Genomic DNA, 26,951 nt, shown 5'->3' with positions numbered 1-26,951 from the left:
GCAGGTTCGAATCCTGCCTCGGGCATGGATGTGTGTGATGTCCTTAGGCTAGTTAGGTTTAAGTAGTTCTAAGTCTAGGGAACTGATGACCTCCGATGTTAAGTCCCATAGCGCTCAGAGCCATTGGAACCATTGGAACAAAAGGTTGGCTCCGGTGGCGACACCTACAACGTGCTGAGATGAGGAAAGTTTCCAACCGATTTCTCATACACAAACAGCAGCTGACCGGCGTTGCCTGACGAAACGTTGTTGTGATGCCTCGTCTAACGAGGAGAAATGCGTACCATCACGTTTACGACTTTGATAAAGGTCGGATTGTAGCCTATGGCGATTGCGGTTTATCATCTAACGACATTGCTCCCCGCGTTGGTCGAGATCCAGTGACTTTTAGCAGAATATGGAATCGGTGGGTTCAAGAGGGTAATACGGAACGCCGTGCTGGATCCCAACGGCCTCGTATCACCAACAGATGACAGGCATCTTATCCGCATGGATGTAACAGATCTTGCAGCCACGTCTCGACCCCTGAGTCAACAGATGGGGACGTTTGAAGACAACAACCATCTGCACGAACAGTTCGACGACGTTTGCAGCAGCATGGACTATCATCTCGGAGACCTTGGCTGCGGTTACCCCTGGCTCTGCATCACAGACAGGAGCGCCTGCGATGATGTACTCAACGACGAACCTGGGTGCACGAGTGGCAAAACGTCATTCTTTCGGATGAATCCAGGTTCTGTTTACAGCAACATGATGGTCTCATCCGTTTTTGGCAACATCGCGGTGAACGCACATTGGAAGAGTGTATTCGTAATCGCCATACTGGCGTATCACCCAGCTTCATGGTATGGGGTGCCACTGCTTACACGTCTCGGTCACCTCTTGTTCGCATTGACGGCACTTTGAACAGTGGCTGTTACATTTCAGATGTGTTACGACCCGTGGCTCTACCCTTCATTGACCGGCCGGGGTGGCCGAGCGGTTCTAGGCGCTACAGTCCGGAACCGCACTGCTGCTACGGTCGCAGGTTCGAATCCTGCCTCGGCCATGGATGTGTGTGATGTCCTTAGGTTAGTTAGGTTTAAGTAGTTCTGAGTTCTAGGGGACTGATGACCTCAGAAGTTAAGTCTCATAGTGCTCAGAACCATTTTCTACCCTTCATTCGATCCCTGCGAAACCCTACATTTCAGCAGGATAATGCACGACCGCATGTTGCAGGTCCTGTATGGGCCTTTCTGAATACAGTAAATGTTCGACTGCACATTCTCCAGATCTCTCACCAACTGAAAACGTCTGGTCAATGGTGGCCGAGCAACTGGCTCGTCACAGTACGCCAGTCACTACTCTTGATGAACTGTGGTATCGTGTTGAAGTTGCCTGGGCAGCTGTACCTGTACACGCCATCCAAGCTCTGTTTGACTCAATGCCCAGGCGTATCAAGGCCGTTATTACGGCCAGAGGTGGTTGTTCTGGGTACTGATTTCTCAGGATCTATGCACCCAAATTGCGTGAAAATGTAATCACATGTCAGTTTTAGTATAATGTATTTGTCCAATGAATACCCATGTATCCTCTGCATTTCTTTTTGGTGTAGCAATTTTAATAGCCAGTAGTGTACAATTTCATTCGCCTTTGTTGTATGTAATTTTTACCTGATTGTTATTAATCTGATGGACTAATAGAGTTAGGTTAAACCACTGATTTATCTCACAGTACTTGCATGACTTGAGCAGTAATTGTAAAATTAAACTCGGCTATAGAGACAGATTTTTGGACGCTGGAGGTGATCATTGCATTAGGGTTAGCTTTAGAACTTTCCCCGAGCAGCAAGCCAGTTCGCAGATTCCTTTGGAGTCACCAGATGGGCCGTGGGCCTGGCAGTGCAGTGGTTTATGGGCCGACATTCTGACGGCCAGCCTTGTTCCGCTAACAACTGAGCAAGAGAGTGGGAACGCTGTGGCTGAATGCGAAATGACACTTCTTTAGAAACCGGCTGCGCCGGGCATCCTGTCACCGGCCTAACGGCGTTATTAGTGAGTGGACGTGCTGTGGGAGTCTGGTGTCCATTTCCCGTGTGCGGGTCTCCGGTGTGCGGGTCCAGGTAAATCGGCGTCGGACTGGCGCTCGGCTAATGTGTTTATTACAAGAGCAGTGTACCGTGTGAGACAGGACGAGGAATTTTTCCGGATGTCACGTTTCTTGGATGCCGCCAAGCCACGCCAAAACGGCGCCCTCTAAATCGTTTTATGGCCGAGTCGGAGCTTGTTTTCACTGGGAAGCTTCCCTTATCTTGTGAAATGCACCAGGGGTTTGGCTGCAGAACCTCCAGGCATTGTATGCTGTTTTTTCGGAGAACAGAAAGTGTACTGTATTGCAGTGATTGGTTGAGGAAGATCAGGCCGCCTTGATAGAAAACATGATTGGTACGTTAACCACTGCTGGTCCATGATAGGTTTATTCTAGGAATCGGGGGAAACAGCCGCTTTTTTGGAAGGTTTTGAGCAACTGGAGAATCTGGGACTTGTTTCTCGACTGTCGCAGAGTACAGTCGCTAGGGCTCTTCCGTTTATATGGAGAGAGCAGTTAGTAGTAAAGAACTCTGGACACCCGGGCGAAACTTTTATTTTCGCGGACTCGAGAAATCACCAGCGGCGTGGGGTCATCTCCTGCAAAATGACGCTTCAGCAGCACCCGCACACAGACGACATCGTCTCGTCTTTCGCCAGCTATATCGGTAACGTTGCGCAAAATTCAGAAGAATGTTATAGAGTAACAGGAAATGCTGCAAAATGGTTCAAATCTTATATCTCTGGCAGGAAACAAAAGGTGTTATTAGGAAAGAGACATGTATCAAGCTATCAGGCATCATCCAACTGGGAAACAATTACATGTGGGGTCCCACAAGGTTCCATTTTAGGGCCCTTACTTTTTCTTGTGTATATGAATGACCTTTCATCAGTAACATTACCAGAACCAAAGTTCGTTTTGTTTGCCAATGATACAAACATTGCAATAAATAGCAAATCAAGTGTAGTCTTAGAAAGATCAGCTAGTAAAATATTTGTGGACATTAATCACTGTTTCCTAGCCAATTCCTTGTCACTAAACTTTGAAAAAACACGCTACATGCAGTTCAGGACTTGTAAGTGGTGTCACACGAGTATATGCCTAACATACGATGACCAGCAGATAGAAGAAGTGGACGATGTTAAGTTCTTGGGATTACAGCTTGATAATAAATTCAACTGGGAGGAGCACATCACAGAACTGCTAAAGTGTTTTAACAAATCTCTATTTGCAATGCGAATTGTGTCAGACATAGGGGATATAAAAATGAAAAAGCTGGCATACTATGCTTACTTTCATTCCATAATGTCATATGGGATTATTTTTTGGGGCAATTCATCAAGCCAAGCTAAAGTTTTCCGGGCACAAAACGTGCAGTAATAGTTATATGTGGTGTGAACTCAACAACATTTTGCAGAAGCCTGTTTAGGAAAGTAGGGATACTAACTACTGCTTCCCAATGTATTTATTCCTTAATGAAATCTGTCATTAAAAATATATCACTTTTTCAAACCAACAGCTCAATTCATGGAATCAATACTAGAAATAAGAATAATCTTCACAAGGATTTAAAGTCACTTAGGTGGGCATTATTCAGGAACACACATTTTCAATAACTTGCCAGTAGCCCATAAAAAGCTGAACAACCAATGAAATTCAGTTTAAGAGAAGCCTAAAGGATTTATTGCTGGCCAACTCCTTCTACTCCATTGATGAATTTCTCAGTAGAACCAACTGATTTGTGTGTACAATATAACTTCTGCACAATTTCAATGCAGTAATTTGTTCATTGTAAATAGGTGTGTGTGTGGTGTGAGTGTGTGTGTGTGTGTGTGTGTGTGTGTGTGTGTGTGTGTGTGTGTGTGTGTAAGTACAATCTAAATTCTGCACCAGTTCATTGCAATAATGTGTTCATTGTAAATAAGTATTTAGTAGTTGTATTACACGTTTATTAACTTATAAAAAAATAAAAATAATTTATTTTAAATTCAGTGCATTAGTATTTGTAAAATGATTCTTTCATATAGTGTTCATCAAAAAATGACGACCATGCCACTTGGGACCTGTGGAATGGTACATTAGCTTACTTGTTTGAGTTGTAAATATTTGTCATGTATTGTTGGTTTTCTGACATGTTCTACATCCTGGAGGACCTCCTCACTACGGATCAATTGGAATGTAAGTAAATCTAATCTAATCTAATCAATCCTTTTCATGACCATCTTTTTTCATAGCAGCCTTGTACTCGCAGTAGTCACTCCCAGTGTCCATTGCATGCTTAATTATATTCTGACGTGAGAGACCAATCAGTGGGACGATACAATAGAGTGGGCTTGCCTAGATTCCCATCCTTCCACTCACGGTAGCCACTCTCATTTACACCTAAATTTCAGTTAGGTTCCGCAAGTCTACTGCCAAGAAACCTGAATTCGTGGTAATGCAATGTTACAGAGTTGAAGTTTCTGTTTATATGTTTGTTCTCACTTGACCTTGACATTGGTTAATAACTCTCTTTGTGATACCGCAGGTCCTTGTTATTAATTATTTCAATGCCACCCATTCTCATTTCCTATGATGTCATTTATTTTTTAGTGAGTTTGAAGTAATTAAATTAATTTTATGTCTAGTTAGCCAACTCAGGGGTGACACATACAGAAGCCACTGGTTAATGTCAGATTTCCTTGCGCTATTGACAAATGTGGCACTTCTTGTGTATGGTGGTTACGACTTCTTAGTCATTCCGCAGATGGAGAACTGCTGCCACCATAGGCTAGCTTGCATCCTACAATGATAGTTACCACACAACTCTGTTGCCCACCTTTCATTGCCATTATGCACATAGTCATGCACAATACAAAAACTAACCTTCCTGAACAGCTTCTTGGTATCCACTTTACTACAAATAATCAATGAATTATTTATTTTGGAAAAATTACATATTTCAGCAGATGAAATGCTGCAGTAGTACGAAAAAATCATGAAAAATGTAGACAGAGTATCATTAGAAGTCAGTATATCAGAAATGTTATCCTGGTACTAGCATTCATTTGTGCAGTTTACTTTTGTCCAAAAAGGAAAATCACTCATGCAACTGAAGCAACCATTCATGAAATCCCCAAGGAATGGAATCGCACTAGTAAGTAAGAAATTCTAGAAAAAATGTTTAAGAATCAGTCTAGGAAGACTATATTAAATAGATTAAGACCTTTATTGTTGATTTAAGGAATCAGAAATCAAGAGTAAAAGATATTGCAACTATGTAAGATATTAAACTAGTAGACAAGGGAAAAAGTGAAAATTGTCCTCAGTTCAATAAATACCCAAACAGCCAGCCTCGAGGAATCGAGTAGTAGGATCGATGACATCCATGTCGTTTGCACTCCATTCTTTGATTATTGTATTCTAACATCTTGTGTAGGATTGTTCCAGTATTGTTACAATAGGCCAGTAATATTCTCGCTGGCTGGCGTAATGACAACGGTTCTGTAACCATGGATAACTGATGCACGAATCCAGGTCTGAAGCTGCCACTGATGGGTAATTAATGAGTCCACCAACACCATTCTAGTTCAGGGCACGAGCTGCTCCGATACTTGAGCATTTTTCAGACTGAATCAGCAGACCGGGATCAGTGTACATCACGAAATCTCACATCTTGGCACCCAACACCGCAGTCTGTCTAATGGGACAACTCGGTCGTGACCAGAGAGGGCCAGAGCACTCTCAATACGGGGTGTGGATCAATCACACACGCTCCGCAGTCACGCCTCCTTCACAGTGGATCTGCCGCATGGGAAGCGCCCACGTCTTGGTGTGTGGGCAATCTGTCAGACCATGAGTCACTGGCCTATGCTACAAGCTGACACAGCCAAGCGCCCGTAGATCTTAGTACTTGATAAAAATTTCAATTGAGACGTGCACCAGCTACTGAGAAAAAGGGGTCTTCCACAGACGGACGGTTAGACAGACAACAAATGGCAAAAAAATATTTTTTATGATATAATTACAGATAAACAAGTTTAGGTTTTTTCCTTTACTTGTACTATGAAACCTTGCTTCTTATGAAATTGCATAGTTCTAGGATATCGGGTAGTACCCCGCCGGTTTCGATGAATGACTCTGCGAGTACTGAAACGTGTGACATACACTACTGGCCATTAAAATTACTACACCACGAAGATGACGTGCTACAGACGCGAAATTTAACCGACAGGAAGAAGATGCTGTGATATGCAAATGATTAGCTTTTCAGAGCATTCACACAAGGTTGGCGCCGGTGGCGACACCTACAACTTGCGGACATGAGGAAAGTTTCCAACAGATTTCTCATACACAAACAGCAGTTGACCGGCAATGCTTGGTGAAACGTTGTTGTGATGCCTCGTGTAAGGAGGAGAAATGCATACCATCACATTTCCGACTTTGATAAAGGTCGGATTGTAGCCTATCGCGATTGCGGTTTATCGTATCGCGACATTGCTGCTCGCGTTGGTCAAGATCCAATGACTGTTAGCAGAATATGGAATCGGTGGGCTCAGGAGGGTAATACGGAACGCCGTGCTGGATCCCAATGGCCTCGTATCACTGGCAGTCGAGATGAAAGGCATCTTATCCGCATGGCTGTAACAGGTCGTGCAGCCAAGTGTCGATCCCTGAGTCAACAGGTGGGAACGTTTGCAAGACAACAACCATCTGCACGAACAGTTCGACGACGTTTGTAGCAGCATGGACTATCAACTCGGAGACCATGGCTGCGGTTACCCATGACGCTGCTTCACAGGCAGGAGCGCCTGCGATGGTGTACTCAACGACGAACCTGGGTGCATGAATGGCAAAACGTCATTATTTTCGAATGAACCCAGGTTCTGTTTACAGCATCATGATTGTCGCATCCCTGTTTGGCGACATCATGGTGAACGCACATTGGAAGCGTGTATTCGTCATCGCCATACTGGCGTATCACCCAGCGTGATGGTATGGGGTGCCATTGATTACATGTCTTGGTCACCTCTTGTTCGCATTGACGGCACTTTGAACAGTGGACGTTACATTTCAGATGTGGCTCTACCCTTCATGCGATCCCTGCGAAACCCTACATTTCAGCAGGATAATGCACGTCTGCATGTTGCAGGTCCTGTATGGGCCTTCCTGGATACAGAAAATGTTCGACTGCTGCCCTGGCCAGCACATTCTCCAGATCTCTCACCAACTGAAAACGTTTGGTCAATGGTGGCCGAGCAACTGGCTCGTCACAAAACGCCAGTCTTTACTCTTGATGAACTGTGGTATCGTGTCGAAGCTGCATGGGCAGCTGTAGCTGTACACGCCATCCAAGCTCTGTTTGACTCAATGCCCAGGCGTATCAAAGCCGTTATTACGGCCAGAGGTAGTTTTTCTGGGTACTGATTTCTCAGGATCTATGCACCCAAATTGCGTGAAAATGTAATGACATGTCAGTTCTAGTATAATGTATTTGTCCAATGAATACCCGTTTATCATTTGCATTTCTTCTTGTTGTAGCAACTTTAATGGCCAGTAGTGTAATGGCCGTATCTTTTAATTGAATTGACTTAGTAGCTTAAATTTTTCAAACAGCCAAGGGGGTGTAGATCTCAGAATGCAAACATTTTTCAACTCTGAACACTTACCCCTTCCTGACTATAATGTGTCTTAACTGAAGGACGGAAACACAGGAAGGTAGACACACAGACATCAAAGTGATTCCAAGAACCTTCCTGGCAGATTAAAACTGTGTGCTGGACCAAGACTCGAACTCAGGACCTTTGCCTTTCAGAGGCAAGTGCTCTACCACTCAGCTACCCAAGCACGAATCACAGGGCATCCTCACAGCTTCAATTCTGCCAGTACCTCGTCTCCTTCCTTCCAAACTTTAAAGAAGCTTTCCTGCGAACCTTGAGAGGTGGCATGAGCCCCCTCCCATATTTCTATCTTACGATTTTCGTCTCTAATTGCATGCAGTGAAAAGTTGCTATTCCTTCACACGCAGACTTCTCACGCAGCGTCTTTCGTCACCCAGGTGGCCCGGTGACAGGCGGGCTCTGCCGATCTTGAAAGGGTATGCCGACGGGTGTGAGGGAGTCGAGTGAATGCTTTGCAGACGCCGACATTGTCAAAAGACACGCCCGGAGGGGCCTGATGTAGCGGCTGGGCTAGAGGTTCCGTTACTTCGCAGAAACTTAGCGAAAACGCTTTCTGGCGGGCTACCAGCGAGACGTGGGAATGACTTGTGTTCCCAAGCAGCCTTGGCGCGCAAATTCCCGCGTTTTCTGCCGTATAGTAACTGTGATTGGCCTGCTCAGGGCATAGCTCTGTGACGTAGCAAAATCGGCGCAGAAATTGGCGCCAAGAATCTCCATTGGTGGAATGGTAGTGCTCTGGCAATAGAGTGGAATTTTCCGCCGGTTTTCGAGTTGCTGATTGGAACGTTTAACCATGGCCACTGTCGTGGAGGCAGGAATGTTCTGTGTTCGGTTTGTATGGGTGCTCTTGTGGGTAGTCGGCTCTCGCCTTTCGGTAGGAGAAGGTTACAAGACTGAGCTCTCGGTGGTCTGGACAACCTGCCTTCCGTTTGCTGTCTAACACACTTTTACTTTAATTGTAACTGTTTGACGAAGTTGCTGAAGTTTCGACTTCAACATAACTTTCCGAGTACAGTTGGCAATTGAGCGTTCTGCGTACAAGCGGCCTATGTTGACTGTCTTGAGCAGTTTTGGCTAAAGTTGACTGTATCGAAGTTACAGTGTGACTTCGCTTGTTAAAATCCATCACTGTACCGTCAGTGATTGTGTGGCGAGCCTTCTTCTCCTCCCTCAGAGGTGCATTTGTATTGCTAGGAAGTCTTTAGTCTGGAACAACCAGACCAGGATAATTAGTTACGGGCTATACCTGCGACATTATCATCACCACAACAGGACGTCGAAGCAACCAGCCATCGCCTCCGGTACGCCAGATCGTGTTCTTACAGTTAAGAAGACAGTTTGGTAATGTATGTCCGCAGCACCGGCAGATAGGGATTTTCCTAGGTGATAATCAGAGCTAAGCAGAGCGCGCCTGTTCGTCTTTTTCTAACTTTGTTCTGTCTTGGGTGTTCATTGTGTGAATTCTCACTAATGTAGCAGCAATTAATGTTGGGTTAGCTGTGTGTCTCTCTTAAGATTTGAGTGGCAAGGAATTGGCTCCACATACCACTTCGTCATAAACCTCACAATCTAGTTTAGGGACAATTTCACCTTCACAGCGTTTGTTTGAGTATCCAATTTGAGCCAATTTGATGTATTGTAAATGTTTCATGTGTTTCTGTTTATTATTTTGTGTTTAGTCTTAATAAATCATATTGTTGTTTTGGACAGAACTTTCATTCCGTTAATCCGTAGAGCAACCCTATCATTTCCCCCTACATTAATGAAACCTTCCTTTATTTAACATACTTATCAAATTAAATTATTGCAGGTGCCAAATTCTTTTCTACTCCACTTGCAGGGTTGATTACAGTCAGTTCGCGTATATTTTTAATCCATGTGCAACAGCAAAAGTCGGAGTTAGAATAGGGGGAGCTTAGAGCATCATTTACATATGTAGATTCTAGAATAATTTAGTGTTAAATACACTGCTAGCCCCGGCACCTCGCAACCTTGCACAACTAGCACTCCTGGGAGGAAGGATATTGTAGAGACATGGCTTAGCCATAGCCGGCGGGATGTTTCCAGAATGAGATTTTCACTCTGCTGCGGAGTATGCACTGACATGAAAAACAGTTTTAATCTGCCAGAAAGTTTCATATCAGTGCACACTCCGCTGTAGAGCCAGTTCAGGTACAGAACCCTAAAAGGAAGAAAGAAAAGAAAGTAGACCACTGCGAAACGTTTTTTCGGTAGGCAGAGGTCTAATTATCATTGTTACACGCGAGGACACATTAAAGGAAGGATTGGCACAGGAGTATAAGTAAAAAGTCAAAACTTTTCGCATGTGATATACGTCGAGCTTGGAAATTGTCGTAATATCATGTACTCAATCCATAACAAGTCCATGTTACACAACCCTCCAATACTGCTCTTTCTTATACAAAACATAATAAATTACGCCGCCCCAAGCAACCATTACATAGCTGTTTGACAAGAAAATTTTTTACTGACACCGTATTTTGTGATGGAAGCTGCGTTCGATAAAATGCAATCATGACACACAACATTTACTAGTTCCTTCACATAAAGTGGGCCGTCACATCTTAAAAATACCGTACAGCAGGCGCTACAAGAAGCAGTCCGCCATCTTCATGGAGTGAGGACTTTTTACCGCCAGCAAATTGGCAGGCAGCAGCTGCTCGAAGCGGAGAATGTCTTTGAAATGTATGAAATATGTGTGTCACTATCAGTGACAATTCCGAGCAGCAATACAACGCAATGCGCTGTTATATGGTGCTGTTACTGGTAGGAGCTCCAGAAGAAACTGAGATTATATTAAAGTTGGACCCTGTAGTACCATGTTCTGAGGAGGAGGACAGAAATTTACTCAGCAGTTTTCATGAACTGGATCACAGATCCTGTTTTCGCTGAAGGATTTAAGAATACCACGAAAGCCGATCGGTTAAGGTTAATGAAGATAATTTTTGGCGAAATGATGGCTTAACAGACTGTAAAAACTATCGTCTTTTTTTTCGACCAGGAATAAATCTGACAGGACTTGTAGTACAATAGAAAATGTATGCTACCCATTTTACGGTATATCTTATTAGGTTAACTGTAGCCATGATAGCAGATTTACCAGAATTGCCATAGAAGCACGAGTATTCCACTGAATGATCGTCCGAAAAGCTAGAGTTTTCGGTAAACATGGATGATAATTTGGTATCGTGACAATGAAGACAAGAATGGGTGAAATATTCTTGCAAGAGAAATTCAAATTAAGGGCTCGACTGTTCGATTCTTAATGGAAAAGGACTGATATCTATGAAACGCTACTCACCAACGTATCAGTAGGATCTAAGTAACAGAAACAACAGAAACACTGAAAAAACCGAATAGTTTATTTTTTCAGATAGTTGCCATTACGAAACTTCCTGGCAGATTAAAACTGAGTGCCAGACCGGGACTCGAACTCGGGACCTTAGCCTTTCGCGGGCAAGTACTCTACCAACTGCTTGGGTAGCTCAGTTGGTAGAGCACTTGCCCGCGAAAGTCAAAGGTCCCGAGTTCGTGTCTCGATCCGGTACTTAGTTTTAATCTGCCAGGGAGTTTCATATCAGCGCACACTCCACTGCAGAGTGAAACTCTCATTCTGGAAGTTGCCATTACGTTCTGAAACTCAAGGGATCACTGGAGGGTGGCGCATTGTTTAAGACATTGAACTCGTATCCTAAAGATACGAATCCTAAGGATTCGTATCCCTATGTGGGGGAATTTCGGTTTTCCTTGGTTTTCCTAAATCACTTTAGGAGGCTTATATTGAGAAGGTTCCTTCGGTAAGGGTAACGTCGATTCCTTTCCTCGTGCTTCCCAAATTAAGTTGGTACACATTCTCTAATGACTGCACTATACAATATATTTTTAACTATATTTATTGGCCTGTAGCTTGCACCATACCCTCATCTTATTCTTAGATAAAATATGCATGTACACACACACACACACACACACATTGTTGGCAAAACATACAGATAGACCAATTCAGTACAAACATTGTAGATTAAAAAGTTGTATGAGACTTTCTCATGTGCGGATAGCTGGGGTGACAGTGGATCGGCACGTCGCGTTCAAAATTCTTGTGATACTCGCACGTTGGTTTTGGAGCCGTGAATAAAGATACAGACTGCTGCCGGGTGCTGTCTTAATAACTACGCCAAAGTTTTAATGTTTATGTGGGCCTCATGTTCAAAGGTAATCTCAGTTATTACGTTCGCCTAAGACAAACGGAATGGAAACGGGACGCTAAGACTGTTTAGTTTAAATCGCTCTGAGCACTACGGGACCTAACATCTTAGGTCATCAGTCCCCTAGAACTACTTAAACCAAACTAACCTAGGGACATCACACACATCCATGCCCGAGGCAGGATTCGAACCTGCGACCGTAGCAGTCCCGCGGGTCCGGACTGCAGCGCCTAGAACCGCACGGCCACCGCCGCCGGCGACTGTTTAGTCTAGGTACCCCAATGATCTTCCTTGAAATCTTATGAGAACTAAGGCAGAAAAAGGTATAGCGATCCAGAAGCGTCCAGTTAAGTATTGTACAATTAGGTTTAAGGTGATTCATTGCAGATTGTTGGACTGATATTGATCCCTTATCGGCACCAACGGCACGGCCGTTGAAGTACCGCCGTCGCAGACGGACTAGAGTATGGCTGGCCTAAACTGTGAATTTCCGGTGTCAATGATTTTCATGGATGCAATTTTTGGGTAACTGCGATTTTTAGCATCGATTTGTCACAGTTTAAAATCGCAGTTCACGAATTCACAACTTGTATTCGCTCCGCACTCTACCGACGTTAGACTGCGATCTCTGCTACTTCTGCGCTTTATCGCCGTAGGTGTTACACTGTGATTAGTCGAAAGTAGCAACTGACGGACACTGGCAAGTATATCTGCTAAATGTTATTTCTGACCATGTGAACTGTGTCAGTGCAACGGAAGTGATCTGTTTCTACTGTAAAGTGTGCAAGCTAAGTATTTCAACAGTGTGTCATTAAATGTGTTGAACTAGTTTTGCTTGTAAACGCTAACAAAGGGCACTCAGTACTAGCTACAGAAAGCTGGATGAAACCAGATATAAACAGCAGTATGTATGTGTCAAAGACAGGTTGGGCGCTGGTGTCATGGCGCGTCTGTAACCGTAAAAATTGCAGTAATATCTAGTGAGACTGGTACAGATTCCAAGCGCGAAATAATTTTGGTGAAGTCAAGTGATAAAAGTGGACAACCATAGTCATCAGATACTTTTATAGACCTCTTACCTCAGGAGCAGAGGGCAAACTTGGAGAACATTTCAAGTATATTTTCTGGCCATATTGTAGTATTAGGTGGAGATTTCTACTGTGAGATTCACGTGACTAGGGCGGGCAGTAGTGACAGGCACTCGTGTGAAATTGTTTTAAATGCTTTATCTGAAAATTATTTGAGGAGTTAATCAGAGAATCGAGTCATGAAGGCAACATCTTACATCTGCTAGTGACAAACAGACTCGAACATTTCGACTCAGTTACCACAGAACAAAGAATCAGTGATCATAATAACTTTACAACATCACTGAATACCGCTGTAAATAGGAATACAACGGAAGGTAGCAAGATCTTTCGGCTTAGAAAGAGCGAAAAGAAACAGATTTCGGATAGCCTGAAGGATCAGCATAAAATTTTCATCCCCAGCACTAACAACATTGAGCATCAATGGAGAGATTTCAAGAGCTTTGTTCAATACCCTTTAGACTGGTATGTGCAGAGCGAAGTTGCCAGGGATGGTAAGGACCCTCCTGAGTGTGGTGTCACCGCCAGACACCACACTTGCTAGGTGGTAGCTTTAAATCGGCCGCAGTCCATTAGTACATGTCGGAACCGCGTGTCGCCACTGTGTGATCGCAGACCGAGCGCCACCACAAGGCAGGTCTCGAGATACGGACTAACTCGCCCCAGTTGTACGGACGACGTAGCTAGCGACTATACTGAGGAAGCCTCGCTCCTTTGCCGAGCAGATAGTTAGAATAGCCTTCAGCTAAGTCAATGGCTACGACCTAGCAAGGCGCCATTAGTAACATTGCATGTATCTAAAGAGTCTCACTTGTATCGCCACAATCTCCAGATGTACCAAAAAGGATGGATTAAAGTTAAGTATTCCAGAAGCTACGTACTTTTCTTTATAGCATTCATTACGTATCCTGTCTCAGACTTCACGCCCATCCAGCTTTAGCTTAGCGCGTGCCTTTCGGCTTCCTCTCATTGTGTCTAGGCTGTCTTGTCTAGACACAACACTGAGTTCGACAGCCATGTTAGAAAGCTGGTGCAAAAGCAAAGAGAGCTCTGCAAATTTGAACGTAACCAAACACTTACAGACAAGTCTAAAATTAAACGATGGAAAAATTAGCATAAGCAGAGCTATACGTGAAGGATTGAACGAATTAGAAAGTGAAATTCTGTCCACCGACTTCACAGACGATCCTAAGAAGTTTTGGTCTTCTGTTAAATCAACAAACAGATCGAAGCCATCTTTCAGACGCTCTGTGACCATACCGGCACTGAAACGGAGGACGACACACACAGTGATGAATACAACAGCTCTTCTTCGGCGGGGTGGGGGATGGAAATATAGCAACGCTCCTAATACACCGTCGGAAAAAATCGCAACACCAAAAAATTATTTAATGTAGAGTAATGAAATTTTAGGAATATATTTGTCTAGGCGACATTTTACATCTATACCTACGTCATACTCCGCAATCCATCTAATGGTGTGTGACGGAGGGTACTTTCGGTAGCACTTTCTGATCCGTCCAACCCTGTTCCACTCGCACGAATAGTGCGTGGGAAGAATGATCGTCGGTGAGCCTCAGTATTGGCTCTAATTTCTCGAATTTTCTCCTCGTGGTCAATAAGCGATATGTATGTGGGGGGAAGTAATATGTTGTCTGACTCCTCCTGAAAAGTGCTGTCCCGAAATTTCAATAGTAAATCTCTCCGTGCTGTACAACGTCTCTCTTGTAACGTCTGCCAGTGGAGTTTGTTTAGCATCTCCGTAACGCTCTCTAGCCAGCTAAACGATCCCGTGACGAAACGCGCCTCTCTTCGTTGGATCTTCCCTATCTCATCTATTAGTCCTACCTGATAGGAATTCCAGATAGATGAACAGTACTCAAGAATCGGGCGAACAAGCGACTTATAAGGCACTTCTTTCTAGGATGAGTTATATTTCCTTACGATTCTGCTTTTCCCACTATCTGTTTTATATGGTCATTCTGTGGTGTCACCGCCAGACACCACACTTGCTAGGTGGTAGCCTTTAAATCGGCCGCGGTCCGTTAGTATACGTTGGACCCGCGTGTCGCCACTATCAGTGATTGCAGACCGAGCGCCGCCACACGGCAGGTCTAGAGAGACTTCCTAGCACTCGCCCCAGTTGTACAACCGACTTTGCTAGCGATGGTTCACAGACAAAATACGCTCTCATTTGCCGAGACGATAGTTAGCATAGCCTTCAGCTACGTCATTTGCTACGACCTAGCAAGGCGCCATTACCAGTTACTATTGATACTGTGCATAATGTACCGTCAAGAGCGACGTTCACCATTAAGGGATTAAAGTTAAGTATTCCACCAGCTACGTCCGTTTTTTTCTAAATTCTAATTTCCTTGTCCTGTTCCAGGCCTCACGCCAGCCTGCGTGAGCTAAAACGCGTGTCTTTCGGCTTCCTCTAGTAACACGGTGTTGGCTCTCCTGCCAACCACAACACATTCCACGTAAGGTCGCTCTGGATCGTTACGTCCAGATATTTTACGGCAGACGCTGTCTCCAGCTATTTGTCATCAATAGTGTTGCTGTACAGTAGTGGATTTCTTTTCCTATTTATGCGCAATATGTTACATTCATTTACGTTCAGTGTCAACTGCCAGAGTCTGCACCATTCATCAGTTCTCTGCAGGTCGTTCTGCAGATTCTTGCCATTTTCTGGCGTTGCAACTTTGGTATAAACAACTGCATCATCTGTGAATAGCCTTAAAGAGCATCCGACGCTTTCTGCTAGATCATTTATATATACTGTGAACAGCAACGGTCCTATCACAGTTCCCTGTGGTACTCCGGATATTACCTTTGCCTCTGTCGCTGTCGGTTTAGTTCCGTTAAGAGCCACGTGTTGTGTTCTATCAGCAAGAAAGTCTTGAATCCAATCGCAGGTCTGCTCCGATACTCCGTAAGCTCGTATTCCTTTCGTTAAACGGCAATACGGGACGGTGTCAAATGCCTTACTGAAGGAACACGGAATCAGCCTGAGCGTCGTTGTCCACGGCGATGTGGATCTCATGGAGGAACGGAGCGGGCTGAGTTTCACTGGATCTCTGTTTGCGGAATCAATGTTGATTTTTATAGAGGGACCATTTTCCAAAAACGTCATAATTCTTGAGCATACAACATGTTCCATGATCCTACAGCAGATTGACATCAACGATATAGGTCTATAATTGTGTGGATCTGTCTTATGGCCTTTCTTAAAAAAGGGAATGACATGCGCTTTTTACCAGTCGTTAGGTACCTTTCGATGCTCAGGCGATCTGTGATAAATTACTGCTAAAAAGGGAGCAAGTTCTTTCACGTAATCTTTATAGAATCTTATAGATATCTCATCTGCTCCTGAAGCCTTTCCACTACTAAGCGATTGGAGCTGCTGTTCAATTTCGCGACCGGTTATCCCAATATCTTCCATTTCGACGTTCGCACGATTGAATGGAGGGACAGTGTTACGACCTTCCGCGGTGAAACAACTTCGGAAGACCGAAATCAGTATTTCAGCCTTGTTTCTGTTATCTTCCGTTTCGGTGCCGGTGTGGTCGCTGAGAGAATGAATTGATGATTTTGACCCACTTACTGATTTTACATACGCCCAAAATCTCTTAGGGTTTTTACTCAGATCGGTTGACAACGTCTTACTTTCGAAATCATTGAACGCTTTGTGACCATACCGGCACTGAAACGGAGGACGACACAAACAGTGATGAATACAACAGCTTTTCTTCGGTGGGATGGGGGAGGGGGGGGGGGAGTGGGGGGGGGCTTGCTCTCCTTACGCTCATTTTCGCTTAGTTCAGCTTTTGTTTGTCAGCTAGGTTTTTACTTCTCGTGAATCTGAGATGAAGTGCTCTTTGTTTACGTAGCGCTTTCCTAACACGGCTATTAAGCCATGGTGGATCTTTCTCATCCCTTAAAACCTTACTTGGAACATACTTGTCTAGGGCATATTGAACGATGCCTTTGAATTTTTTCCATTTGTTCTCCACATCTTCCTCATCTCCGAATATTTGACGCTGAGTGCTGAGATATTCTGAAACTTGTATCCTATCAGCCTTGCTGAGCTAATATATCTTCCTACCTTTCTTCATATTCCTTGTAGGACCCGTCATCATAGATGCTGTCACAGCCTTATGATCACTGATACCTTCCTCTACGTTAACTGATTCGATAAGTTCAGTTCTGTTTGTTGCCCGGAGGTCTAAGACCTTACCCTCACGAGTTGGTTCTCTAACTATCTGATCAATGTAATTTTCGGACAAGACATCCACAACAATGCCACACGATTCCCTGTCTCTGGCACCAGTTTTGATGGCATAACACTCCCAATCTATAGCTGGCAAGTTGAAGTCACAACGGCATGATCAGGAAAATTACTCTGCAAGCTCTGTCTGAAGCGCTCTACAACTACAGATCCTGACCCAAATGGTCTATAAAAGCATCCGATCACCATTTTTGACCGTTCTTTGATACTCAATTTCACCCTGATTAATTCACATTCGGAATCCGTGATAATCTCGCTAGATTTTATCGAATTTTTTACTGCAATAAGCACGCCACCACCATTGTTTACTAACCTATCCTTACGATAAACATTCCAGTCTGAACTTTGGATTTCGTTGTCATTGACATCTGGCTTCAACCAGCTTTCTGTTCCCAATACTAGCTGTGCATTATAGCCTTCAATAAGCGATACTAATTCTGAGACCTGTGACGTATAATTTTATATATATAAATTTTCGGTGCCTACAGTGTCACACAAATTTTTATTTTTAAAGGGGATCACATAAGACTATTTCCATGGGTTCGCCCCTCATATTTCTCCCTAATATCACAAATTGTCGTCTGATGTAGTACAAACTGAAAAAATAAATTTCTTTTAAAGCACAGTTTCGTATTTAATTTATATTCAAAACCTTATCCCTACATCGAGAATACTTTACTCAAGTACAAGTACAAGAAGAAATGCTTCCGATAATTATTACAGTATTTGAAGAACATCAAATTATGGACTGAAATGAACAAACAGTACATGAGACTATGTTAATCAATTCAACTGTAAAAAGCTAAGGAGTATATTATTAGCAAAATGAGAAATATGCAAAAGTGAAATGCCAAAATGAGTAAATCAAAACAATCAGAATGGCTGAAAGAGAGCACAATAACATGAGCCATAAACGAATAAGAGCTAAGCAACTAAGCAAATAAGACAATACGCAAAAATGAGATGCCAACAAAATGAGCTGGCCGAACTCCGTCGGCACTTACACTCCTGTAAATAAGAACACCGTGAATTCATTGTCCCAGGAAGGGGAAACTTTATTGACACATTCCTGGGGTCAGATACATCACATGATCACACTGACAGAACCACAGGCACATAGACACAGGCAACAGAGCATGCACAATGTCGGCACTAGTACAGTGTATATCCACCTTTCGCAGCAATGCAGGCTGCTATTCTCCCATGGAGACGATCGTAGAGATGCTGGATGTAGTCCTGTGGAACGGCTTGCCATGCCATTTCCACCTGGCGCCTCAGTTGGACCAGCGTTCGTGCTGGACGTGCAGACCGCGTGAGACGACGCTTCATCCAGTCCCAAACATGCTCAATGGGGGACAGATCCGGAGATCTTGCAGGCCAGGGTAGTTGACTTACACCTTCTAGAGCACGTTGGGTGGCACGGGATACATGTGGACGTGCATTGTCCTGTTGGAAGAGCAAGTTCCCTTGCCGGTCTAGGAATGGTAGAACGATGGGTTCGATGACGGTTTGGATGTACCGTGCACTATTCAGTGTCCCCTCGACGATCACCAGTGGTGTACGGCCAGTGTAGGAGATCGCTCCCAACACCATGACGCCGGGTGTTGGCCCTGTGTGCCTCGGTCGTATGCAGTCCTGATTGTGGCGCTCACCTGCACGGCGCCAAACACGTATACGACCATCATTGGCACCAAGGCAGAAGCGACTCTCATCGCTGAAGACGACACGTCTCCATTCGTCCCTCCATTCACGCCTGTCGCGACACCACTGGAGGCGGGCTGCACGATGTTGGGGCGTGAGCGGAAGACGGCCTAACGGTGTGCGGGACCGTAGCCCAGCTTCATGGAGACGGTTGCGAATGGTCCTCGCCGATACCCCAGGAGCAACAGTGTCCCTAATTTGCTGGGAAGTGGCGGTGCGGTCCCCTACGGCACTGCGTAGGATCCTACGGTCTTGGCGTGCATCCGTGCGTCGCTGCGGTCCGGTCCCAGGTCGACGGGCACGTGCACCTTCCGCCGACCACTGGCGACAACATCGATGTACTGTGGAGACCTCACGCCCCACGTGTTGAGCAATTCGGCGGTACGTCCACCCGGCCTCCCGCATGCCCACTATACGCCCTCGCTCAAAGTCCGTCAACTGCACATACGGTTCACGTCCACGCTGTCGCGGCATGCTACCAGTGTTAAAGACTGCGATGGAGCTCCGTATGCCACGGCAAACTGGCTGACACTGACGGCGGCGGTGCACAAATGCTGCGCAGCTAGCGCCATTCGACGGCCAACACCGCGGTTCCTGGTGTGTCCGCTGTGCCGTGCGTGTGATCATTGCTTGTACAGCCCTCTCGCAGTGTCCGGAGCAAGTATGGTGGGTCTGACACACCGGTGTCAATGTGTTCTTTTTTCCATTTCCAGGAGTGTATATACGGTTGCGGCACCTCGCGGCCCGTACGCAACACGCGCGCCTGCGATCGCAATGCACTTAGCGCTCGCGGCGGCGTCTAGCGGCCCGTACGCAAGTTGTGCGATTGCTGTCGTAGGTCGACCCTTAATCTATGATGTTATAAGACCTTGCCTTGGATGCTCCTACAGTTTACTAAAACCATATTAATCTTTTCTATTTCTGATTTACGGGGACCAAGATTCTCTGAGGTCGCTGTGGCTGATTTAACAGGCAAACCGTATTTGCTCCCAAGGGAGGGGTCCTCTAACGTAAAAATGCTCCATGTGCACGGCACACGTACTCCGCTACCCTAGGAGCCGCTTCCTGCTTGTAGTGCACGCCTGACCTATTAAGTGGAACCCTAAAATTCTGCATTCGATAGCGGAGGTCGAGAAATTCGCATCCGATACCGTCGCAGAGCCGTCTGAGGCTCTGGTTTAGACCTTCCACTCTGCTCCAAACCCGAGGGCCGCGATCAACCCCGGGTACGATGCTACAAATAGACTGCGTTGCTAGCTGCCTTCACCAAATCAACCGGCCGCCGAAAGGAGCCGAGGATGGTCTCAGAACCCAAGCGGCAGGGGTCATTCGTGCTGACATGTGTCACTACATGCAGCCAGTTGTACCCAGTGCGCTCGACAGTCGCCGGAAGGGCCTCCTCCACATCACGGATGAGACATTGTAACTAACCTGTTGCTACGGGTTATTCCTTATTATTGGGAATGGAAATACTTATTGCTTATGAAGTTAACGTGAGAAGAATAGGGTCGCCACCGACTCTAACCATACAACTAATCAAAGATTTGGTCGAGTCGGAAAATAAATTAATTTGATCACAAACCAAAAACTCACGAACATGCATACGTTGTTATGTCGCTCATATGGGATAAGATGTAATTAATAGTGTTCCCCGTGCACTGTTCACGACAATCAAACATTTAAAATGAAATAGCACATGCAAGAACACTGTGCAGAAGATCAGCTCCCAGCAACACACCTGAAAATAAGACTTAATCTACAGCATTTGTTATAAAATACAAGGGGAGACTAATCACTGGACCTGTGCACAAGGAAACGCATTGGATGTGCTAACGGGAAAGCTACGAGGTGAGTGGCTTAGGCGCAAAAACGTAATCTCGGAACACAAGAGAAAATTGTAGATAAAATCATTTATTCCTAAGATAAGGATATGAGGCATGTACACGATTCCTGATAACACGTGGTTTGTGGAGACACAATTTCTAGGTATAGTGCCAAATTCCGACAATATCACATCACACAATCATGTTAACATTATCTAAAACAAACATGCGATCGGACAGTTAGTGACACCGGTAGCCCAACAACTATAATGTTCTACCACGTGGTTGGCTCCCCACGGACGAAAGACACGGAAAGTAAGGAAAATTTACGAGAAGGCAAGGCTCTAAATATTTAGAAAGGTGAAAGCTTATACAGGCACAGCTGAAGGCAAACAGACATTCATACAGAAGCGAGTGCTCACTTCTTATCGACACCTTTGTGTGGCGCTCTTCCGGCGGATCCAAGTCTGCTACAGAAATTTGCTAAAAGAAAAATCTGCCAAAGTTTTGCATTCCTTGCTGCGACAAGGCAAAGCAATCTTCCAGATTTGAAAATCGAGACCAAAGGCTAACAGCTCTCCCCTCGCCAAGTAACAACGCGCCACGCGGTCAGTCTAACTCACCCTTCTTCGACTTGAGCACAGCTGTGGACGCTTCCCGTACCGGCGGCAGACTGCCTCCCGCTTCTCCAGCCTCTTCCACGCTCCGCGTGGACCGGAAAACCCCAAGATGCCATTTCCGCCACCAACCTAACGCAGGTGGATTTCTCACAAGTAGCGGAAACCTCTTTGCCGACTTGACCACTACGAGAGTTGGCTATTCTTTCGCCTTCCGCCCCGTGGCCCGCGAACCCACCACTGTCTGACACCCACTCTGGAGTCAGGACAGACCGGTCAGATGTTGCTTATCAGAAGCCGCAGTGACGTCCGCGCGACCGGGGGTTTCCAGTGACACCAAGAGTGTCGCAGGTCCCGTCACTGCCGCCCCGACCTCACCGCAACATTGAGCATTAGCTAGAAGCTCGTCGACGGTAGCCAACGCAGCTTCCAGCTGTTTACTGACAGCAACCAACTGTCCTTGTGTGCGCTCACATCAACCACAGTCCCTAGCCATATCGTACTGTTCATAAAATAGATATAAGGTCTCGAATGGCACTACTGAGTTTGAAAATATACCAAAAGAGAAGAAAGTAACACTGAAAGTTGGCGTACAGATTTCTCACTGAACTCTGAGACCGCAAGCTATTAAACAGAAATAAATTTCTCTACAAGGAATATTTACACTAGGAAGCCACCCTACACAAGGATATTCTCAAGACTTCCGAAAAAACAAAAACTAAGATTAATTTTCTAACCACTAGTGTACACAGTACAATATACACGTACAGTTCGCTTCTTTGCGGAATCACGTGAACAAAAAATAAAGACTAAATTAATTTACAGTTTATCACACAAGTGCTGCTGCTGCTCTGCTGCGCGCCCTCTCGGCTCGGCGGTGGTTAACATTGCAAGAGCAGAGGTTCATGTAAGAGTGACGTAAGCCATTGCAAATGTGAAATGCCGGTATATTAATAACTGATGTAGCCACCAAAATGTTGAACACAAGAATGCAAACGCGCAAGCATTGTGTGGTACATGTGCTGGATGTTTGCGGGATGGTGTTCCGTGCTTGTTGCACTAGTTCGGTCAATACAGAGAAAGTTAATGATTTTTGTGGATGACGCTATAGTTGTCGTCGGATGATGTCCAACATGTGATCGATTGGAGGCAGATTTGGCGATCGAGTAGGCCAAGGGACATGTTGACACCCTGTAGAGCGTGTTGGGTTACAACGGTGGTATGTGGCCGAGCAGTGTCCTGTTGGAAAACTCCCCCTGGAATGCTGTTCATGAATGGTAGCACAGCAGGTCTAACTATCAGACGCGTACAAATTTGCAGTCACGGTGCTTGGGATAGCCACGAGGGTGCTCCTGCTGACGCATGATATCGCACTCCAGACCATAACTCCAGGTGTAGGTCTAGTGTGTCTAGCACGCACACAGATTGGTTGCAGGTCCTCAGCTGGCCCCCTTCTAACCCACACACGGCTTGACTGGCACCGAGGCAGAGCCAGGTTACACCAGAAAACACAATAGATCTCCAGCCTGCCCTCTAGTGAGCTCTCGCTTGACACCACTTAAGTCACAAACGGCGGTGGAATGCACGCTACAGGGCGTCTGGCTCGGAGCTGTCCTCGAAGTAACAGATTTGTATGAGTTCGTTGTGTCACCGTGGTGGCACCAACTGTTAAGATTGTTGCTGCAGATGCAGTAGAGCTATACGCCGAACACGTGTTACTTCTACAAAATATCTATGAGCATGCGTACGGAGCGATTTAAAGTGGAACCTGTACCTAAGCCTTTTCATCATAAAAACTAAAACTGCAATGTAAATTCAGAAAACAGATATCAGATAATGGATAAGACTTCGACAAATATTTTATTCAGTGTTACACACCTCTATCGTACATAAACTACGAAAACTACAATGGAGGGTGCACTGTGTACATTTTACCAAATGCTTAATGGTTCTGTGTTTACAAGCTAGATTTTTTTCCAATACTGCAATACACAAGTTAAGTAATGTGTGTACCTGCAAGTATTGCACTTAAAATATTTCCGATGTCTATTACTAACTAGAAGATCTGTACTTCACACTCTTTTTCACTTGCGTATCATCAACCTTAAAACATTTAACCAAGTCTTTATCAGTAACTACTTGCAAGAAAATTTAGGGTATGGGATGACTTTAACAAGGGGAGAATGGAATTTTCATTATTCACGCACAGCGTGTTTCACATTTACTTACCACGTCTTTCATCTGCATCTACATCTGCAGTTACATCTACATCCATACTCCTCAAGACACCTTACAGTGATTAGCAGAAGGTACTTCGTGTACTAGTACACTTCCCCTTTTTCCTGTTCCATACGTGAATGGTTTATGGGAAGAATGATTTACAGTAATGGGAGAGGAGAGGAGATGAGAGGAGAGGGGAGGAGAGGTGAGAGGAGCTGAGGGGTGGGGAGGAGAGGGGAGGGGGAGAGGGGGAGTGGAGCAGGATGGAACACTATGTAATTTGAGTGAGTGTGTGTGTGTGTGTGTGTCATTTTCCATATATAATGCGTATATTTGACTGTGGAATCATTGTAATATTACCCAAGAGGTATCTTTGTGCACACACTCATCATTAACTTTCATCATCGTAATAATAATAGTATTATGCCAGAGATTATATCTTTTGGATATAACGAATATCTTTCTGGGAAGTAATGCATATTTTTGTTTTTCAAGTTGAGGTTATGTAATTTTTTACTGCATATCTGGTGTATTATTTTAATGCTATGAATGACAGGAAGGAGGATGGGGGTTAGTAGGTATAACTCAATAGGTGCAGTTCCATCATCTTGGATTTCTTTCAATAGTTTTTTCATTTGAATATTATGCTCTGATTGGTTGGCGGTAGGTGGAGAAGAAGGGAGGGGAATGTAAGGGGGAGAGAATTTTTAATTTCCCATTAACATAGTTGGGCTAGTTCCACAGTCTTTGATTTTTTCATTGGTTGTTTAATTTTAATACTACACAATAATTGGCAGGATATGTGAATGTTTGTAACTCTCGCTAGCGTAATTGCACTATTTCTGCCATCTTGTATTTGTCTCGTTTTTTCATTTTTATACTGCACTATGACTGACTAGAAATAGGGGGAGGTGGAGGGTTAAATGGAGCTGTCCACTGATAAGGATGACATCACTGAGGAGGAGTAGTGGAGTTTTGATGATGCTAGATGGTCAGGACATGCATAGCATACTACTTTGGTTCATTTCTTAGACCATGAGACACAAGGTTCTTAAAATGAAGAACAAAGGTCAGTCAGCAGACATCACTTGGAGGACTGTTAAATGCCACTTGTAATTGCTGCTTGCGACTTACAGTTGTGGCTTGTCACTTAAATTGCAGACAGACTCAAAAGAGTGACACAAGGGTTTTAGAAAGAGTATGAACTTTGACCAACACATGTCACACAGAATTGAAATTAAAATGCGGCTTTTAATTGCTACTTGTGACTTCTAACTGCCTGAAATCACAGCAAGATACTGTAAAGTTGTTATTGTGAAAACTGTATTTCTCCATCACTGTGGTTTCTAACAAGAACCTGGTTTATTGTCCACCCCTAGTTTGAAAGATTGGAGGTTCATGAGCTTCAACTAAGAGTGCATTGGTAGTGTTTGAGTTCATAGTGCATTTCTCTCAAACAGTATATCAGTGTTTTATATTGGCATTTATTAATTCTGCTGAGGTAACTATCAGTGGCAGATGCATAACAGCCACTCCCATAATCGAGGACTGTAAGTATCATCATACAGTATAGAGTTTGCACTGTACTGAAGTTGAAGTCCCATCATATGTCTACATTGAGAGAATTTCGCGTTTCTTGGCCACTTATTTTGTGTATGCCTTCAAGAATAGCTTACAACTGGTGAAGAGTCCCAGGTATTTGACCACTATATTTGTAAGGAAGTGGCTGGATCCTAGGGCTATTACTGCAAGCAAGATTCACTCTGTGCATACAAAAAATACTGCATTTGATTTAATTGTGGATACATCCAATCGGTTTTTTGTGAGCCACTGCTGGAGTGCGAATATTGCTGTTGGCACTTTTGTCTTACAGCCTTCTATTAAAGTACTTTCCATATAAGTACATACAGTATATTGTCTGCATATTGCAAAACTTTCACCTTCCCTGGATATTTACTATCTGCATCTACATCTGCACATATAATTCACAAGGAGGGTACCCTGTACCTCTACTAGTCGTTCCCTTTCCTGTTCCACTCGCAAACATATCGAGGGAAAAACTACTGTCCACATGTCTCCACAAGACCCCTAATACCTTTCTTCTTATCTTCGTGGTCTTTGTGTAAAATATATACTGCCGGCAATAAAATTGTTCAGCAGTTGGCCTCAAAAGTTGGTTCCCTAAATTTGCTCAACAATTCCTCATAAAAAGAGTGTCGTCTTCCCTCCAGGGATGCCCACTTGAGTTCACAAAGCATCTCCATAATACTTGAGTGCTGATCAAAACTGCTGGAAACAAACCTAGCAGAATGCATGTGAATTTCTTTGATGTTTTCCTTTAATCCAACTTGGTGGTGATTCCAGTCACTTGAGCAGTACTCAAGGATAGGTCACATTAGCATTCTGTATGCCACCTCATTTATGGAAGTTGCATAGTGATGTAGATATTAAACAGGAGAGGTGCCAAAACAGATTCTTATGACAAACCCATACTCATAGTTAATGATCTTATTGTACATCCTTCGTGTACAGCTAGATGCAACTGATCAGAAAGAAATGATAGCAAATGCTCTGCAAAAAATGTACAAGTTCTTCCTTTAGTTCTATGGCTAGCACTGCAAGTACAATGTTGTCAGAGGCACTGCTTAGGTCCAGAAGCAAAGCTAGTAGAAGGTGTTGCAACTGAAACATAGCTTTATGCATGAGAACATCTTCAGTACCGTTCCCTCTCTGAAAACCCACCTGATTACTAGGTAACAAATAATGTCACTCAAGTCATTATCCTAACCAGTAAATGACTATTCTTTTCATCACCTGGTAGAAGCATTGTAGTAATGTTACTGACCAGTAAAATGCCACAAAATCAGGATCCTTCCCAGGTATGAGCACAGGTACAATCTGTAATATTAATGGTGTCTTCATCAACTGGATCCACCATGCCACATGCCACACATAGCTACAAGGGAGATGGCACATTTAAACCTCCTGCCAGCAGACTGCCAGCGAGCTTGCCCGTCTTTCGCTCGCTGTCTGCATTGGGGGGGTGGGGGGGAGGGGGGAGGGGGGAGGGTGGAGGGGGGGGGGGAGATATCGCCATGCATACACACCACTGACCACTGGGGGATGCCATATTCACATGACCTCACTGCCTGCAACTCTGATTAGCTAGTGAATCTTTTTAAGCAGTTACTCTCAGAGATTCGCCCCCAGATTCAGTGGATATTCACGTTTGTATCAACCTTAATACAGAAGAATACA

Source organism: Schistocerca americana, chromosome 7, assembly GCF_021461395.2.
Source record: "Schistocerca americana isolate TAMUIC-IGC-003095 chromosome 7, iqSchAmer2.1, whole genome shotgun sequence".
Classification (NCBI taxonomy): domain Eukaryota; kingdom Metazoa; phylum Arthropoda; class Insecta; order Orthoptera; family Acrididae; genus Schistocerca; species Schistocerca americana.
This window is presented reverse-complemented; position numbering follows the sequence as displayed.